This window comes from Protopterus annectens, chromosome 6.part0, assembly GCF_019279795.1.
Source record: "Protopterus annectens isolate FY-2018-M chromosome 6.part0, PAN1.0, whole genome shotgun sequence".
Taxonomy (NCBI): domain Eukaryota; kingdom Metazoa; phylum Chordata; order Ceratodontiformes; family Protopteridae; genus Protopterus; species Protopterus annectens.
This window is the reverse complement of record NC_056737.1, coordinates 1848834580-1848853972: the sequence shown is the minus strand read 5'-3', so window position 1 is coordinate 1848853972 and position 19393 is coordinate 1848834580. Positions and strand designations below refer to the sequence as shown.

At 43.0% G+C, this 19393-nt stretch overlaps 1 protein-coding gene across 4 annotated transcripts in view; it reads right to left on the bottom strand.

The window, feature by feature from the left end:
• MYO1B (myosin IB) overlaps positions 1-19393 on the bottom strand; it is a 2891345-nt gene that overhangs the window by 1645941 nt on the left and 1226011 nt on the right. The gene's annotated exons all lie outside the window — the stretch shown is intronic.

Sequence of the window (19393 nt, the reverse complement as noted above, 5' to 3'; positions counted from 1 at the left end):
GCAATTGGCTAAGTTTCTGGTGTCATTCTAAGGGGGATCCAGTATCTGTCTGCCTGGGATGACATGACTGACAGACCTCGATGCTTTTACATCTGTCACCCCTAGTTTTCTGGATACTGTCTAAGGCTCTAGCCACCCCTATAGTGCCTTTTTTTGGTGGTGTTCCAAAGACCAAATTACCACCATAACAGCTATAAATAAAAGCAATCTGAGGGTCATGCTGCTCAGTGCTAGAAGTCTAAATCTCAAGATGCACTAGCTCGAAGCACTCCTCAAAATGGAGAACATCGACATTTGTGTTGTAACGAAGACCTGGTTTAAAGCACCAGAAAGCACCCCTGCGCTACCAGGCTATAACGCATTCAACACCTTTCAGCCCAAGAAAATGGACCAAAGCTCCAAAGGCAGTGGCATTTCCATATTCATAAAGGATATGCACACCTCCAGACTAGTAGCCCAGCATAAGGCATCAGAGATACTTCAGGTACAACTAACAGTGGGAAAGATGGTGATTCAGGTCGTAGCCTGTTACAGGTCCCCAACAATGTCCCAAGACTCTCATTCCACATTCCTAAGCACCCTGGAAACCATTAGGGTCCAACCCAACACTCATACTGGGTGACTTCAACTACCCCTCCATCAACTGGGAAAAAGTACAGTTGTGAACACTTACCGTAAATGTAGATGTTCGAGTGTATTCACTGTTGCAGTCATTACATTTGGGTAATCTGCTGGCAGGTTGCCCTCAGTCGGCCTGAATAACAAAGTCTCAGGTCCTGTGTTGGTTGCTGTCTCTTCTTCCACGACGTCAGGTCGTCAAAGGTATAAAACATGCAGCCGATGCCTTTTTAATCAGTTTTTCTAGCCCCAGATGTCAGGTACCCCTCAAATGGAGAGCAAAAAAAAAAGTATATACAAATATATATGTGTGTGTGTGTGTGTGTGTGTGTGTGTGTGTGTGTGTGTGTGTGTGTGTGTAATTTGGAACACAAAAAATATACCTCCAACTAAAAGCAAATACACCAAAAAGGCTTTTGAGCATAGTAAAGGAAAGAAGAGGTATAATAAGAGAGAAATAGGGGGCTGGCGGGTAGGTAACCAGGACTGCAACAGTGAATACACTCGAACATCTACATTTATGGTAAGTGTACACAACTGTACTATGTTCTTCCTGTTTCACTGTTGCAGTCAATACATTTGGGTAGAATCCCAAAGGTATGGTTGGGAGGATGGAATTATACAGCATTAGGAGCAGCTATAAGGCCCTGAAGGACAGCAGTGGCAAAGCCTGCTCTGGATTTAGAAAAGAGAGCTAAATGGTAATGCTTGGTGAACGTATGAACTGAGCTCCAAGTAGCAGCTTCTAGAATGTCTCTGGTAGGAACCCCTCTGAGAAAAGCTGCAGAAGTAGATGCAGCCCTGGTGAAATGGGATCTGATCCCCTTGGGGACAGGTTTACCATGGTGCATGTAGCAGAAATGAATACAATGGCTTATCCATTTTGAAATAGTCTGCTTTGAAACAGCCTTTCCCTCTGCCCCTGCCGCAAATGCCACCAGTAGTTGCTCAGATTTTCTTAGAGATTTTGTCCTATTTAAACAGAATCTTAGTTGTCTGTGTACATCCAATGAATGCAGCATCCACTCACCCTTGTTCTGTGGATTTGGGAAAAAAGTTGGCAGATGAATGGTCTGATTAAGATAAACACTGGATACCACCTTAGGCATAAAAGGATGGATTGGTCCTAAAGGCCACCCTGTCCGGATAAAAGATAATGAAAGGCTCCACAGCCATGAGAGCCTGTAGTTCTGAAATCCTTCTAGCTGAAGTGACTGCTAAAAGAAAAGCTGTCTTCCAAGAGAGAAATTTTATGTCTGTACTAGCAGCAGGTTCAAAAGGAGGTAGGGTGAGTTTTTCCAGCACAAAATTGAGGTCCCATGCAGGAGTTGGTGCTCTCCTGGGAGGTCTCAAATTATTGGCCCCTCTGAGGTACTGCTTTAGCAGGGGATGAGAAAAGAGAGGAGGCTCTGTGTTGTAAGGAGCCAAAATGACCGAGGCATGGATTTGTATAGATGAAAAAGATAGGCCCTTGTGAAGCACCTCAGTTAAATATTGCATAATCTGAAGAATATTGGGCATTGCTGTGTTTATTCCTTGTGCTTGGTTCCAGGAACAGAATCTTTTCCATTTATCAGCATAAGATTTTCTAGTACTAGGCCTTCTAGTCTTTCTAGCCTCCAAAATGACATCCATCACAGGATTACTGAGAGATGCGACTGGTGAAAATAGTTGATTAGCCAAGCTGCAAGATTCAGAGTTTGAAGCTGAGTGTGCTGAATTTGATAGTTCTGCTGAGACAGTAGGTAAGGTGTCGGAGGCAGGTACCATGGAGGAAAGTGTGACATATTGCGTAGAAGCAGGTACCAGTGTTGGCGAGGCCAGTCTGGAGCAATCAGAATAATTTTCGTTTTTTCCTGTCTGACTTTTAGTAAAACCTTGGAGAGCAGAGGCAGAGGGAGAAAGGCATAGACTGATAGGTTTTCCAGCTGAAGGATAGAGCATCCACTTTCCAAGCTTTTTTGTGATGAGTTCTTGTGCAGAATTTGTCCAACTGACAGTTTTGGGGAGAGGCAAAAAGATCTATGTCTGGGCTCCCCCATCTTCGTGTCAACATGCTGAAGATTTGTGGATCCAGTTTCCATTCATGTGGGTCCATAAGATTTCTGCTTAGTTCGTCTGCCAGAGTATTTTGCTTTCCTTGCAGGAACTGAGCTTGTATATGTATTTGGTAAGTCAAGGCTGTGTACCACAAAGCCATGGCTAGTCTGCAAAGGGGATAGGAGTGGGTACCCCCCTGCTTGTTTATGTACCACACAATTGTGGTGTTGTCCGTCTTTATCAGTAGTTGTCCTGGATGAAGAAAGTCCTTGAAGGCTGTCAGAGCATTCTTTGCAGCTAGCATTTCTTTCTGGTTAATATGTAGGTGCATGTGATTTGGGCTCCATTCACCTGGAATGCATCTCCCTGCCAGATGGGCTGCCCCCCCAAGCATAACTTGATGCGTCTGTAGTCAGGGTTTGGGTGGCAGGGGGTGGAATGAATGACAGTCCCTTGTTTTGGTGACAGGCCTCTGCCCACCATAGGAACTCCTGTTGCAGGCAAGGAATTATAGGGATCACTGTTTCCAGGCTGTGACAATGTTGACTCCATAAGCTTTTTAGGTACCACTGAAGTTTCCTCTTGCATATGGAATTAGTAGAATGCAGGAAGCCATGAACCCCAAGGCCTGCAGAATATGTCTTGCAGATAGCTGGGTTTTTGTGGCCAGTTGTTTGAAGTATGTCATCAATTGAATTTGTTTGTCTGGCATGAGGTATTCATCTGGGCAGTTGTATTCAAGCTTGCACCCAGGAAAGTAATTATTTGAGAGGGTACCAGTTGTGATTTATTTTCGTTTACGGTGTACCCTAGGCATGTTAGAAGCCTTTTCATAAACGCCAGATGTTGTAGAAGAGTGTCCTTGTTTTCTGTCTGAATTAGACAATAGTCCAGATAAGGATAAATTTGAATGTTTCTTTGTCTGAAAAATGCAATTACTGGTGCCAGGCACTTTGTGAAGACCCTGGGCGCAGTAGATAAGCCAAAGGGCAGTGCAGAGAATTGGTAATGCAAAAAGCCTGCTTTGAAGCGGAGGTATCTTCTGCAAGATTCCCTAATTGGGATATGCAGGTAAGCCTCTTAAGTCTAGAGTTACCAACCAGGCATCCTTGCCCAGCATAGGCAGTAACTGTTGTAGAGTCAGCATCTTGAATTTTGGAATGTCCAAGAAAGTATTTAGAATGGATAAGTCCAGAATTGGACGCCATGAGTTGTCTTTTCTGGGTACCAGGAAAAGTCTTGAATAAAAACCTTGTCCTTTTTCCTTTTCTGGTACTGGTTGAATAGCCCCCATATCCAAGAGGGACAGAACTTGTTTCTGGGCCTCTGCCCACTGATTTGGAGGCAGATCTGGCCATCTGTTTGGAATTGGCAACGTGTGGAAATGAAATCTGTATCTCTGGGATACTATATTTAAGACCCACTTGTCCTGGGTAATTAGATGCCAATTTTGTGCATGAAGAGCTATTTTCCCCCCAAAGGGGCTGCCAAAAGATAAGTGCTTGGAAATGGCAAAGAAAAGTCATTGAGACTGTTTACTGTAGGGGGGGGGGGGCTTGCTACTTCCAGATTTGGAGGTGGAGGCACCCCATTGTTTTATTCTGTAAGTTCCTTGTGATTGAAACCTGGAGCCTTTGGAGTGTCTGGGTTTGACCTGAGTGGCTCTGTTGTGTACTGGAAAGGACCATTTCTTAGTAGGCCAGTGCCTACTGAACCTGGGTGGCTGCACTTGTAAGAAATCTTTTACAGTTTGCATAGATTTAGCTTTGTCTACCATCTTTTTCAAAACTTCTTCTGCCTTATTGCCAAATAAACTGTCCTGTTGTAAAGGAGCATCCAACAATTTTGCTTTAACATGATCCGGCAGATTTTGCTCCTTCAGCCAAGCATGCCTTCTTATCACAGATCCAGTTACGGCGGCCCTGCAAGAAGCCGCCAAAGAATCAGAACCACATTGCAAAGTATGCTTTCCAACTTATTCAGCTGAATGCAATAAATCCTGTAACTCTTTATTTTCCACACAGTCAGAAATCAACATCATTTTCTATTTCAGTAAGCCCATGACATGTTGCTGATATTTAAGCATATGAAATTGACAGTTTAAAGCCCTGATAGCCAGGGCTGCAGACGTGTAAACCTTCTTACCCCATCTATCCAGCGCCCTGGAGTCTCTATCAGAAGGGGTAGGATTTTTAGCAGTAGAAGCCTTAACACCCTTGGGACCCTGAAAAATTGTTTCAGGATCAGCAGTAGAGTTTTTAAAAAGAAACGTGGGAGTCAGGAACCCTGTAATATCTGTCTAGCTTACTAGGAGCTGGAGGCAGGGAATCAGGAGCCATGCTGGATTCTGAGAAAACATCAACAATGTCTAAAACAGGAGGTATAGACAAAGGCCTATGCTGAGGAAGAAGAAGGAAATCCCTAAGACTCTTTTTGGATTCTGAAAAATCCTGACTCTCCAAATGAAAATGTTCTCTTAAGGTATGCAAAGTTTCTCCAAACGAAAAATCCTCAGGAGGGGAAGCAGAAGGGATGGATTCTTCTGCATCAGAGTCCTCATAAGGGGGAATAGAAAATTCCTGATCAGAAGAGGAATCAGAAGAAATGGAAACCTAATCTTAAAATTCCTAATCAGTGCCTTGCCTAGGCCTCTTAGCATTGGGGGGGGGGGGGGGGTGTTGAGAACCCCTGATCAAGGTAATTAAATCCTCAGCCATTTTGGTCATTTGCTTTTTAGGCATAGGGGCCTGAACACGTAGCCCATGCATCAGTTTTTTTAGACACAGAAGCTGGTTTTGGCCTTGTTTTTGATGATGATGTCGGTTTAATATACAAATCTTTAGGCCTGAAAACACCCTCAGAAGCCGGTACCTGCTCAGCGGCTCTGGACCCATCTAAGGGAGAGACATCTGCTGGTTCAATACTTGAAGTGTCTCACAGCACACCGGACTCCAAATGGGTCTCGGTAGAGGCCTGCAAATCAAAAGTAGCAAGCATCAGGGGCTGCGAAAGCACCTCACTGAGTACCGGCGAACCGGTGACTGGCTTAGGAGAAGCTTCGTCATCGGTTTTGGACCTCGACGGTCTGTCTCTGTCTGTTCTTTGCATTTTTTGTGAATTCCGGTAGTTGGATTGCTAACCAACAACATTTCTGGATAGTTAAATCTTGAGCCAAAATATTTAGAAGCAAAAATATACCGACGCTTAATAGTGCGTTGGTTAAATTTAGCACAAAACCGACAGCAAGGCACGTTATGGTCAGGGCCTAGGCAGGGAATACAGTACAAATGAAAATCCTTATGAGGTATTTGCTTCCCACAAGTAATACAATTATTAACTTTTACTGACATCGGTAAGGAGAAAGAAAAAGTTTCCCCAACGGGGTACTTAGCTTTAGGTTGAAGACTTCGGTTCTGAAGCTCAAAAATGAAAATTTCAGGAGTCGGCCGACCGGCACTTGCGAACTGCTTCTGCTTTGGGCACTGTGTGGCAAGAAAGACTGATTAAAATGGCATCGGCTGCATGTTTTATACCCCTGATAACCTGACGTCATGGAAGAAGAGACAGCAACTGATGCAGGACCCAAGACCTTGTTATTCAGGCCAACTGAGGGCAACCTGCTATCAGATTACCCAAATGTAATGACTACAACAGTGAAACACGTAGAACATCTACTCAGGCACCAATACACTTGCTCAACGTTTCCTGGAATTCATTAATTCCAATGCGCAGGACCAGCTCATTCTTACCTCCACTACAGGAAGCAAGATCCTTGATCTGGTTATTACTAACATGGACAACCGTTGCTCAACATCAACAGTCAATTCCTCCCTGGTTAGATCAGACCACAAACTAATTACCATGGAAATCCACATCTCACCCAAACCACCAGCAAAGGTAACCACCATGAAAAACTTTTTCAAAGCTGACTTTTGGCTCCTAAAAGCAGAGGTAGCTAACTTCACGGCACCCATGCAAATAGAAAATAGGTACATGATCGCTGAATCATACACCAATGCGCTGTACGAACATGTACATAAATGCATGGAACTAGCCATACCCAACAGAATGAAGACGCTCTCCTCCAAAAAAAAGGAAGGCAATCTGGTGGTCCCCTGCCAGTAACAAACTCTACAACAGAAGGAAGAAATTGTTGCAGAAAAAGGTGAAATCCAAGACTGGAAAAAAACCCTTATTAGCCTCAACAAAAAGTTGAGATCCCTCATCAAAACCTCTAAAGCTAGCTATGAAGGCAGAATTGAGGCAGACACGAAAAACAACCACAAAGCCTTCTACAGCTATATCAAGAATCTCCATGACAATATCCAGATTTGCTAAGAGGTAATGCACAATGGTACTCCTATACCGAGCCAACAGATATTGCCAACATATTGCCAACATACTGGCCGACAGAATCAGTGCCAACTTTACCGCCCCCAAGGACCAATCACAATACTGGAAGAATGCCATGCACTCAGCATTACTCCAGCACAGGTTAAAGCTGCATTGTCCAAGGCCAAGAATACAGCTTCCATGGGACCTGATAATATCCCTGGCTGTGTTCTACATGAACTACAAAGTGAAATGGCACCACACCTGTGTGTCTTGTTCAATCACAGCCTCACCTCAGGCTTTGCCCCTACAGAAAGGTTCACTGCTGCAGTCATCCCTCTCCATAAAGGGGGAGTGACTACAGACCCTGGGAATTATCGCTCCATTAGCCTGACGAGTCTGATATGTAAGGCTATGGAATGCATCCTCATGGACCTAATTAACAAACAAGGATATAGGGAATTCCAAACTCTGGATCCTACGCAATTTGATTTTGTGAAGGGGAGATCATGTCTGATCGACCTGGTTGACTTCTTTGAGTCAGTCACTAGAGCTGTGGATGAGGGCAAGGCAGTTCATACAGCCTAGCTCGATCTTGCCAAGGCCTTTGATACCAGTCCCCACTCAAGAATTATTGACAGACTCACCAAACTTGGCATGAACCCCTATATCACTAGGTGGATTGCAAATTGGCTCACAGATAGAATGCACAGTGTGAAAGTAGCAGACTCCACGTCAGACTGCCAACCAGTCACTAGTGGAGTCCCACAGGGATCGGTCCTGGGTCTTGTTATGTTTGGTATCTACGTCTCAGAAGTCCAGACTCTGGCTGACCAAGTTCACCGACAACTGCAAGCTTGGAGCCATTATTAACTCCCCAAGTGATGCAGACATCCTACAAAAAGGCCTCACTAAGACCAACGACTGGTGTCAAAACCATGGCCTTGAGCTTAATGCCAAACAATGCATCATCATTCCCTTTGGGAAAAACTCAGTTCTCACTAATTACCCCGTTGATGGTAGCCCACTGAACACTGAAGGCATTATAAGAGATCTGGGGACACAGGTTGACAGGAACCTCTCCTTCGACCACAACATTGTCACTGTGGTCAGAAAGTCCTTCTATGTGGCACAACTCATTACCAAAGGTTTTGCATCCAGGAAGAAAGAGGTCATCATCTCTCTTTACTCTTACCTCATTAGACCAATCATCGAGTATAAAGCCCCACTCGGCATGTACCTCACTAAGCACCTGCAACAGCTGGAAAGGCCACAAAAGTACCTCACGAAGAGGATCTTAGGCCTTAAACACATGCCCTACATGGACAGACTCAAAAAACTCCAGCTTTTCTTGGTCTCATATCGTCTATTAAGAGGCGATCTCTGCTTGACTTACAAAGTCTGACCCAGCCCTGTTAGAAATGTTACACCTAAAGAAATCCCAATCCCTCTGCACCACACACTCCAGGGACCTCAACCTCATTACCACAATCAACAGAACATGCTGGAGGGACAGGTTCATAACCCTAGACTATCCATACATGTCAAGCAGAGCACCTCACTGGCCCTTTTCAAGAGAAATCTTGATGAGTGGATGGGAAATAGAATGTTCACCCCAGGAATCACTCCAGTAGCTCTGTTTGATAGAGGCACCAGGAACTAACGGCTGCATGATGCCAGGGCACTTCTATGGGCCAAGCTTGTAAAGCCTCCAGGGCCGTTGGCCTAGTACACACCTACAAACATACATAATGAAGTTGCAAATCTGTCTCCACGTGATTTGCTGATCTGCTGAAGCAGGTTCAGATCTACTGTTCTAGTGTTCACTGGACTGTTTGACTTGTGAAAAATAAGATCCTGAGCTGCTAAATCACTAATATCCTGTAAGGAAAAGCAAGCATCGTCCCTAACAGTCATAGCCAGCCTTAGGCATAGGCCAACTAGGCAGCCGCCTAGGGCGCCGCTGTAGCAGGGGCACTTTTTCAGTGTTTAGACCAGGATGGGAGCACCAGGTGGTGTAGTGGGGGGCCCCATGGAGCCCTTTTGCCTAGGGCACTAGTCGACCTAAGGCCGCTCCTGCTAACAGTCACTGCTGGTGACTTCAAAGCAAGAGGGGGCTGCAAGAAGCAACTAAATGGGTGGGGCTAATGAGAAGGGGTGGGGCTTTGTTACAGCAGGTCAATAACCTTTATCTATAAACAAACCAAACAGATGTAGTCATTCATTTTCATTCAAAGGCTGACTCAGTATGCACCCAACTCATTATTAGCTACTTTACTGACTACACCCACACACACACACACATATATATATATATATATATATATATATATATAAAATATACACACATATATATATATATATATATATATATATATATATACACACACACACACACACACACACATATATATATATATATATATATATATATATATATATATATATATATATAAATACACACACGCACACACATATGCATACATACACCTCACACATCTGACTGCAATCAGCAAGGCCAGCCTTAGGTGTAATGGAGCCCAAGACAAAGGACTCAGAGAGACCCCTTTGCACATCAGTCTCCCCTGTACTCCACCCCCCAGTGCTCCTCCCTTGTTTTTCTCTCATCCTGGCCCTACACTTTCTACACAGATTGCATTGTCCTTCCTTTTTCATACTGACTTATGTTTTAGCTCTCTCCATACTTTTAACATGCTTAACTGAGCAAAATTCTACTGTAATAGGTCTGGAGGATATAAGTGAATTAAGCCACGGGTCTGGGGGCTGCTAGGCACCCAAAAGTAATAGGATTCTAAATGCACTGAGGTGCATCTTAGAACTTTTTTTTTTGGTACTACTTTTTGGTTTAATGATGGGCTGAATAAAAAATCATGAGTAAGAAAAAAATACAATCTTACTTTTTCTTTCAATGAAAAATAAGTTGTGCCTAAAGCTCAACATTCAAAGCTAACAAAAGAGTGGTTCCTCCTACAACTAAGAAGACAAATGCAAAGATATACAGATCCTGTCTGTGTAGAATGCCTACCTTTCTGGCTCTCCAAAGACAGAAACCAACCCCCTGCCCTGTGTACCCAATCTAGTGTTAGAATTGAGCAAATGTAAAAGCACAAATGACCAGAAACATGTACTATATAGCTGAGGTCCTATCAGAAAAAAACAAAGCACATGAATAAAACTCACATATAGACAGGGAAAGCATGCACACTCTACAAACAAGGAATCACAGCCAAAAACTCAACCAGAGAAAAGTACAGTTGTGTACACTTACCATAAATGTAGATGTTCAAGTGTATTCACTGTTGCAGTCATTACACTTGGATTATCCTGCTGGCAGGCTACCCTCAGTCGGCCTGAATTCCAAAGTCTAGGTCCGGCATCAGTTGCTGTCGCCTCTTCCCTGACGTCAGTGCGCCAGGGGTATAAAAGATGCAGCCGACGCCATTTTCTTTAGTTTTTCTTGCCCCAGATGTCAGGTGCCCCCCCAAAGGGGAGGCTGAAAATATGCCAATAAAACATGCATGCACCAAAATATATAATACCTTCATCTATAAGCAAATAAACCACATAGGTTGTATAGGTTAGAGAAGAGCAGATAAATTGCAGCAAAGATATGGGGGATGGTGGGTGGGTAAAGTACAGTTTTGTACCTACCATAAATGTAGATGTTCGAGGATCCACATTGCTGCAGTCCTAACTATTGGGTAGTCCGCTGTCCAGTCGGCCCGAATACCAGAGTATATGGCTGACGTCGGTCAGGGCGCATTAGACTGACGTCAGAACGTCAGGGTACTAATGCGCATGACCGACGTCATATCCTCAGTCTTTTCTTGCCCCAGATGTCAGAAGACCCTAAAAAGACAAGGCCCAATATACCTGCACCAAAAATATGTACAATATATACAAAAATATATACAAAAATATCAGCATATAACCTCACCTACACAACCACCCCTAAACACAGAGGGGAAGGAGGGAGGTAAATTGGACTGCAGCAATGTGGATCCTCGAACATCTACATTTATGGTAGGTACAAAACTGTACTATGTTCTTCATTCCACATTGCTGCAGTCCTAACTATTGGGTAGAATCCCAAAGCAGAGGTAAGGGAGGCTGGCAAATCATAAAGAAGCAGGAGCTGACAACATGCCTTGCAAAATAGCTGTGGCAAAACCAGCCCTAGACTTAGAGTAGAGAGGAAGGTGATAATGCTTAGAGAAAGTATGCACTGAACTCCAAGTAGCTGCCTCCAAAATATCCTTAGTTGCCACCCCTTAGAAATGCTGTTGAAGTGGCAGTAGCCCTAGTGGAATGAGGTCTAATCCCAGCTGGAATCTCCTTGCCATGATGGGAATAACAAAATGCAATGCAAAACCCAATCCACCTAGAAATAGTTTGTTTTGACACAGGCTTGCCCTGCGAACTCAAAGCAAAAGAAACAAACAACTGCTGAGACTGCCTAAAATCCTTAGTCCTGCTTAAATAATAACGCAATTGCCTGTGTACATCTAAAGTGTGCAAAATCTTTTCCCTTTTATTTTGGGGTCTGCATAAAAGTAGGCAAATGAATAGTTTGGTTTAAAGCCACACTAGAAACCACCTTAGGCATAAAGGAAGGATTAGTACGTAATGATACCCTATCCTTATGGAAAATCAAAAGGGCTCTACTGCCATAAGGGCCTGCAACTCAGACACCCTTCTTGCAGAAGTAATAGCCAACAGAAAAGCAGTCTTCCATGACAAGTATTTCAATTCAGCAGTAGCCGCAGGCTCAAAAGGTTGTAGAGTAAGTTTTTCCAACACAAAATTGAGATCCCAAGCAGGAGTAGGAGCTCTATTGGGGTCTTATATTCTTTGCCCTCTAAGAAACTGCTTGAACAAAGGATGCGAAAACAATGGTGGGTCACAATCATAGTGAGCTGAAATTGCTGCAGCATGAATCTTAATGGAAGAGAAGGACAAACCTTTGTCCAATAACTCAGTAAGATATTGAAGAGCCACATTCAAATTAGGCTCAGAAATCTCCAAATTCTTTGCTGTACTCCAAAATAAAAACCTCTTCCATTTTTCTGCGTACACTTTCCTTGTACTTGGTCTTCTAGCTTCCATAATCACATTTAAAACTTGTTGAGGAAGTTGAGACCTGCTGTGTTTCAACACAGAATATGCCAGGCTGTTAGATGAAGAGAGTGAAGCTTGACATTGAGCAGATGACCGTCCTTCTGAGATAACAGATGTGGAATCAAAGGTAAAGGCCATGGAGGCTTCCTTACCAGACTCCTTAGTAGTGGGTACCAGTGTTGCCGAGGCCAATCTGGAGCTATTAAAATCATCCTTGGCTTGTCTTGTCTGACCTTTAAGAGCACCTTTGGAAGAAGAGGCAGAGGTGGAAAGGCATACACATGAAGATTTTTCCAACTGAAAGAAAGAGCATCCACTTTCCAAGCTGTGTGATGAAACCCCTTTGTGCAAAATTTTGGCAGCTGGTGGTTTAGTGGAGAAGCGAACAGATCTATGTCTGGAGTTCCTCATGACACTGTCAATTTCTGAAATACATGAAGATCCAGTTTCCACTCGTGGGGATCCATGATTTGTCTGCTTAACACATCTGCTAAGGAGTTCTGTGCTCCCGGCAGAAACCTTGCCTGAAGAGTTAGTTGCAAGCTGAGCGCAGTCTCCCATAAAATCATTGCTTGCCTGCATAGAGGATAAGAATGTGTTCCCCCTTGTTTGTTGATGTACCACATGACAGTTGTGTTGTCTGTTAGAATCAACACCTGCCCTGGAAGAAGTAACTCCTTGAAAGCCATTAATGCAAACTGGACTGCTAACATCTCCTTCATGTTGATATGTAGATGCTGTAGTCTGGCAGGCCACTTGTCTTGTATCCACTTTCCATTTAGATGAGCTCCCAAGCAATGTCCGAGGCATCTGTCGTTAAAATCTGACTCGCCTCTGGCCGGGTCACAGAGAGTCCCTTGTTTAGGTGACATTCCTGAGCCCACCACAAAAATTCTTTTTGAAGGCAAGGTATTATTTGAATGACAGTGTCCAAATCCTGGCAGTGCTGTGTCCATACATTTTTGAGATACCATTGCAGCTTCCTCATATGCAGTTTGGCATTGGGAAGCACCAGAATACAAGATGCCATGAACCCTAATGCTTGAAGGACTGTCCTTGCAGTCAGCACGGACTGATGAGATAGTTGATGGAAGTAAAGGGATAGACTCTTTTGTTTGTCCGGGGTTAAAAAGACCATCTGGGCTGCTGTATTCAGTCTCACACCCAGAAAGCACATGTCTTGAGAGGGTACTAGACTGGACTTTATTTCGTTCACAGAATACCCTAGGCATCTTAGCACTGCTATAACATATTCCAGATGCTGTAGAAGGTCTTCCTTTTCTTGAGCCAGAATCAGGCAGTCGTCCAAGTAAGGATAGATTTGAATTCCTTTTAGCCTGAAGTAAGCTATCACTGGAGCCAGAACCTTTGTGAATACTCTGGGCAGTAGATAAGCCAAAGGGCAATGCAGAGAACTGATAATGAGAATTTCCAGCTCGAAACGCAGATACTTCCTGCAACTTAGTCTTATAGGCACATGAAGGTAAGCTTCCTTGAGATCTAAAGTTACCATCCAGTGATCTTTGCCCAGCAGAGGTAAAAGCTGTTGTAACGTCAACATCTTGAACTTGGGAATGTCCAGATAAGTGTTGAGGATAGATAAATCCAAAATTGGTCTCCACGTGTTCCCCTTCTTTGGTACTAGGAACAGGCGAGAATAAAATCCTAGGCCCCTTTCTGATACAGGGACTGGCTGAATGGCCCCTATTTGGAGTAACAGAGAAATTTGCTTGTGAGCCTCCTTCCTTTGTGGAGGAGGAACGTCTGGCATGCCTTTGAAAGGGGGCAATGTATGGAAATAAAACCTGTAACCGTGGTAAATGATATCCAACACCCATCTGTCTTGAGTAATTAAATCCCAATTTTCTTTGAAAAGAGACAGTCTTCCTCCCAAAGGAGCTGCCAGACGAGAATCTACCGGCAGCTGAAAAGGCAGGTCATTGGGTCTGTTTACGAAAGGACTGACCCCTGCCCTCACCAGAAGTCTGAGCAGGTGAACTCCCTGTTCTAGGCCTAAAAGAACCTTGAGCTCTGCCCCTACCACGTCTAGACCTACCCCTAGACTGGGAATCATAAGCAGGATATGTCCATCCCTTAGTAGGCCAATTTCTACTAAACTTGGTGGCTGCACCTGCAAAAATCTTTAACAGTTTGCATAGACTTAGCTTTGTCCTCCATTTTCTTTAAAACTGCTTCCACAGGCGAACCAAACAACACATCAGACTGTAAAGGAGCATCCAAAATCCTTGTCTTAACATGCTCAGCTAAATTCTGATCCCTCAACCAGGCATGCCTGCGAAGAACTGAACTAGTGGCAGCCACCCTCGAGGAGGCCTGTACAGCATCAAAACCACATTGCAAAGAATGCTTACCCACTTGTTCAGACACATGAACTAAATCCAGCAACTCTTTACACTCAATACCTTCCGCCAAAGCATCCACCTTAGATTTCAGTTGTGAAAGGAGATAATTTTGATATTTTAGCATGTGAAACTGACAATTCAACGCCCTCATGGCTAAAGTGGAAGAAGTATACACTTTCTTTCCCCATCTATCCAAAGCCCTTGCCTCTTTATCAGTGGGAACAGGGTTTTTAACCACAGAGGCCTTAACACCTTTAGGTCCCTGAGAAACAGTTTGCGGGTCTGCCCTAGGACTCTTAAAAAGATACTTATGAGCTTCAGGCACCCTATAGTACCTATCAGGTTTAACAGGAGCAGGAGGCAAAGAATCAGGGTTCAGGGAAGCCTCTGCAAAAACATCTTCCACCACATTCAACACAGGAGGTATAGCTAAGGGCCTATGCTGGGGTAAAAACAAGAATTCCCTAAGCCTTTTCCTGGAATCAGAGTAATCCTGGCCTTCCCATTTAAAGTGCTCCCTCATGGAATGCAGAGTCTCTGAGAATGAGAAATCCTCAGGAGGAGAAGCTGTAGGAGTGGAATCATCCACATCAGAATCAGAATAAGGAGGATACTCCTGCAAATCTTCCGCAGAAGACTCAGAAGCCTCTGAACACTGTTCAAAACTATCAAACTCAGGTTCCACCCTAGGCCTCTTATCAGGAGGGGGCATAGAACCTCTAATCATAGTAATCAAATCTTCTGCCATTTTAAGCATATGTTTCTTAGGCACAGAACCTGAAGTGCTAGGAGAAGCCCCACTGAAGCTAAACTTGGCCTACCTCTCAAAGAAGTTTTGGAAACAGAAGGAGAGGCTCTAACTACCTTGGGAAGAGAGGGAAGAACAGTTACCTGAGAAGCCCCCTCAGCCTGGCCTACTTCCTGAGAAGGCACATCCTGTAACAGTAAAGTCTCTGCCTGAGACTCCAAAGAAACTCCTGGCAAAACCTCTGGCTCCACTGAGCCTTCTAAAGAACCGACGTCCGGGACTGCCGGTTCATCAACCCTAGGCTTCGCTGTTTTGTCCTTGCGCTTCTTGACGAAGCGGGCGCGGAGCATCCGGCGGCATTTTATAATTGCAACGCTTCCCAAACACTAACCTGGCACAGTCTAACCTTCTCTTAATAGTGCGTTTGTTAAACCTAGCACAAGAGCGGCATCCAACAACGTCGTGCTCAGGCCCTAAACAAGGTATACACAAGGTATGGTAATCCCTATGAGGTATCTGTTTCCCACAAGAAATACAGTTATTCACTTTTTCTGACATCCGGTTAAATACTGTGGCAAGAAAAAACCAAAATGTTCCCCAACGGGGTACTTAGCCAACTCTGATTCGGTCTGAAACTCCGACTGCAGAAAATTTCAGAACGCCAACCTGCACTCGCAAAACTGCTTCTGCATCGGACCATGCGGCAAAAAAGACTGAGGATATGACGTCGGTCATGCGCATTAGTACCCTGACGTTCTGACGTCAGTCTAATGCGCCCTGACCGACGTCAGCCATATACTCTGGTATTCGGGCCGACTGGACAGCGGACTACCCAATAGTTAGGACTGCAGCAATGTGGAATGAAGAACATCCTGGACTGCAACAGTGAATACACTCGAACATCTACATTTATGGTAAGTGTACACAACTGTACTATGTTCTTTGTGTTTCACTGTTGCAGTCATTACACTTGGGTTGAATCCCAAAGGTAAGGTTGGGAGGCTGGAGCTAAATAGCATTAGGAGTGGCTATGAGGCCCTGCAGAACTGTAGTGGCAAACAGGGGTGTAGCTAGGATTTTCAAATTTGTACTCACAGCTCTCAAACTGCTACCCCCCTCCCCAGCCAAGTTACGGCCATTCTTGTAATTCACGGTTCGCTCTTTTAGTGTCGATGAAGAGGCATTCACTGTAATGCCTCTTCAGTAATATAATATAGATTCACTCAAACTTGGTTCCTTGAATTGAAAATGAACCTGAAAGTCAGTTCTTTGAAAAATGCAGCATTGTAGTTGGGGTAGAGGATTCATGCTTTTGTTTTCTGTAACTAAGGTACAGGTTTCGAGCTTGAGTAAATTACTAACCACCTGCTACCCCTAACTAGGGTGTTTCATTCACACACTCACCCCACCTACCTCTTAGTGCAAGAAATATGGACAAAGCCTAAAATAAACAGGGACAGATATTAAATAATGCTCTCGTGAACTTAGAAAGTTGCTAGAATAACAGGATTTGTGCTAGTATGAGAAAGTTGCTAGAATAACAGGATTTGTGCTAGTATGAATTTTTCTAAAGGCCATGAAGTCTGAAACTCAAATGTGTCATTATTTAGCAACTTCAGCCTTCAATGATTTTCTAGAAAATCACAAAATTTATGAGGAACAGACAAAAAATATGGGGCAAAAATCTGGACATTCTGCAAAATTCAGACAGTTGAGAGGCATGCTACCTACCACACACATACACATACCTCTCAACCTCTTAGAGCAACAAACCCATAAATAAAACTGAGGCAAAGGCCCAAAAATAAAGACCTTTTTTTTTAAATATTGCCCTTATAAATTTAGAAAGATAATAGAATAGTAAGTAGTAGGTCTTACATTAGTATGAATTTTCTGAAAGGTATGAAATCTGAAACTCAAATGTCTGCCATTATTTTCTAACTTCAGTCTTTAATGATTTGCCACTAATTTGCCAGTAAACTGCAATTTTATGAACGGACCAAAAATGTGATGCAAAAATATAAAATTGCCAGACAATACAGCTGGGAACCTGTCAAAGAAGGGACACCATTTTAATATGAGCACTGTTAACTTGAGCAGCTGACAACATTAGAGAATCTACATGCATTTCTGAAATAAAAGTAATGTATAACTCTGATCATTAGTTATTTATAATTGTAAAGCCTCCACGTTTTCTTCCAAAATTGCTGTTTTCTGGAGGGATTATTAGGGGGGAGCAACATTTTGAGCCAAAATTGGGAACAATTGAGAGGTTTGGATATTCCTAATTCTATAAAGCGATTTATTTGCACGTACCTCTCAACCTCTTAATGCAGGAAATCTGGACAAGGCCAAATATATTGGGGGAACATACAAACAGTACTAGAAATTAATCTTGTATAAACTTAAGACAGTTGATAGAATAACAGGTCTTGCTTTAGCATGCATTTTTCTGAAGGTTATGATGTCTGAAACTTAATGTCTGTCATTATTTAGTGACATGATTCCTAAATGACTTGCCAGAAAAGTTTTATTTTGCATGTTATGGCACGAACAGCAATAAATATCTGCCAAACACAGCAATGCAGTCTCACAATAAAACTAGACTTAAAACTTCTCTGCGCTTGAAACTCACATTCATTGAAACAGCATTGAAACCCACATTCAAAGAAAATACATTTTGCCAGTGGCAGATAAAGATCAACTTTGTGTTGTTTTCAAATCATAGGCCCCTTGCACATGGAACATACGTGCTCTTTGATACACCTTCCTGATTGTATTAAATTATATTCCTTGTACAATACAGTACAGTTATTAGAGAGCATTTTAAATTTATTGTTTTGAACATTTTTCCAGTAAACAATGAAACAAAATGCATGCACCAATAATGACAACAGCCCAATTCAGAACATTTCCATCATAAAAGCCTACTGAAACTTCTGCAGTCCACCAGTATCAGTAAATATGCACAATCTCTGAACTAGTAAAAGCCATCGACACAATTCCACATTAAAGAAATCTGTAACTAATGAAGAGGTTGCTGCTAGCAAACAACTTTATATTTCATTGTTTCATCTACAAATAAAGTGCCTGTTGCCCTTGAGGAATAAATTGCCTATGTTGCATTAAAAAAGTGATACGCTAGTAATATTGCAATAGGGAATGGATGGCAAACTGATAGGTTCATAGTTACTACTAGATATCTTCACTAAAAAGGACTACAGCATCCACCCCCACTTTACAACACAGTACAGTATCAGCAATTCAACTACCTACTGTGGGAGAAGAACTCACAGCCTTCTGCATCAAAAGCAAGCACACTACCTGTCGTGCTATTAACAATATAAGCAAACTCAGCATAAGCAGCACTAAACTTTAGTTCCCCTGCAACTCTCAGCTCCTTGTAAAATGTACTCGACACTCAGCTGTATCTCTGAACTTTGCAGCACAAGAAATCTGGAAAAAGGCAACATTTATTGGGGGGGGGACAAAAGCCCAAATACCAGGGACACATTTTAAACATTGCTTGTATAATTTTGGAAAGTTGCTAGAATAAAATGCTGTGTTACCACCATGCATGTCTTGAACCCAGAACCATATGCACTGCAGTCAGTGCAACATACGACTATGCTAACTCAGCAGTTTGAAAAATAGGAAGACTGAAACTTAATGGCTATTAGATAACTCTCAACCTCTTAGCACAAAAAACCTGGACAAACAACAAAAATAATAATGGGGGAATACAACTTCAGTTCTCACTTCTCACCACAACTGGGGAATACAACTTCACTTCTCAAGATAGCTCACAACTGTTAGAAATAAAAATTGAACAAAGCTCATAAATGGTGGTGGTTAGGGACTTTAGGCTCTTCTTACCCTGAAGCCATACCTCTCAACCTGGAAACATTCAAAATCTGGACAAAGGCCCGTGAAAAACAGGTACAAATCTGTACGCTGATTAACATAAAATGATCATGCATACTTGTCAGCCCCACCCACTCCAGTGGAATTGTGGGATACCAACATTCAAAACACAAATTGAAGAGGAGAGAGAGACTGGGAAGTGACAGTCTCAGATAAAATAGCTTCGCCTTGGATTCTACTTCTAATGCTGGTCCACCATATTTTAAATATCTTGAGACATTATATATTA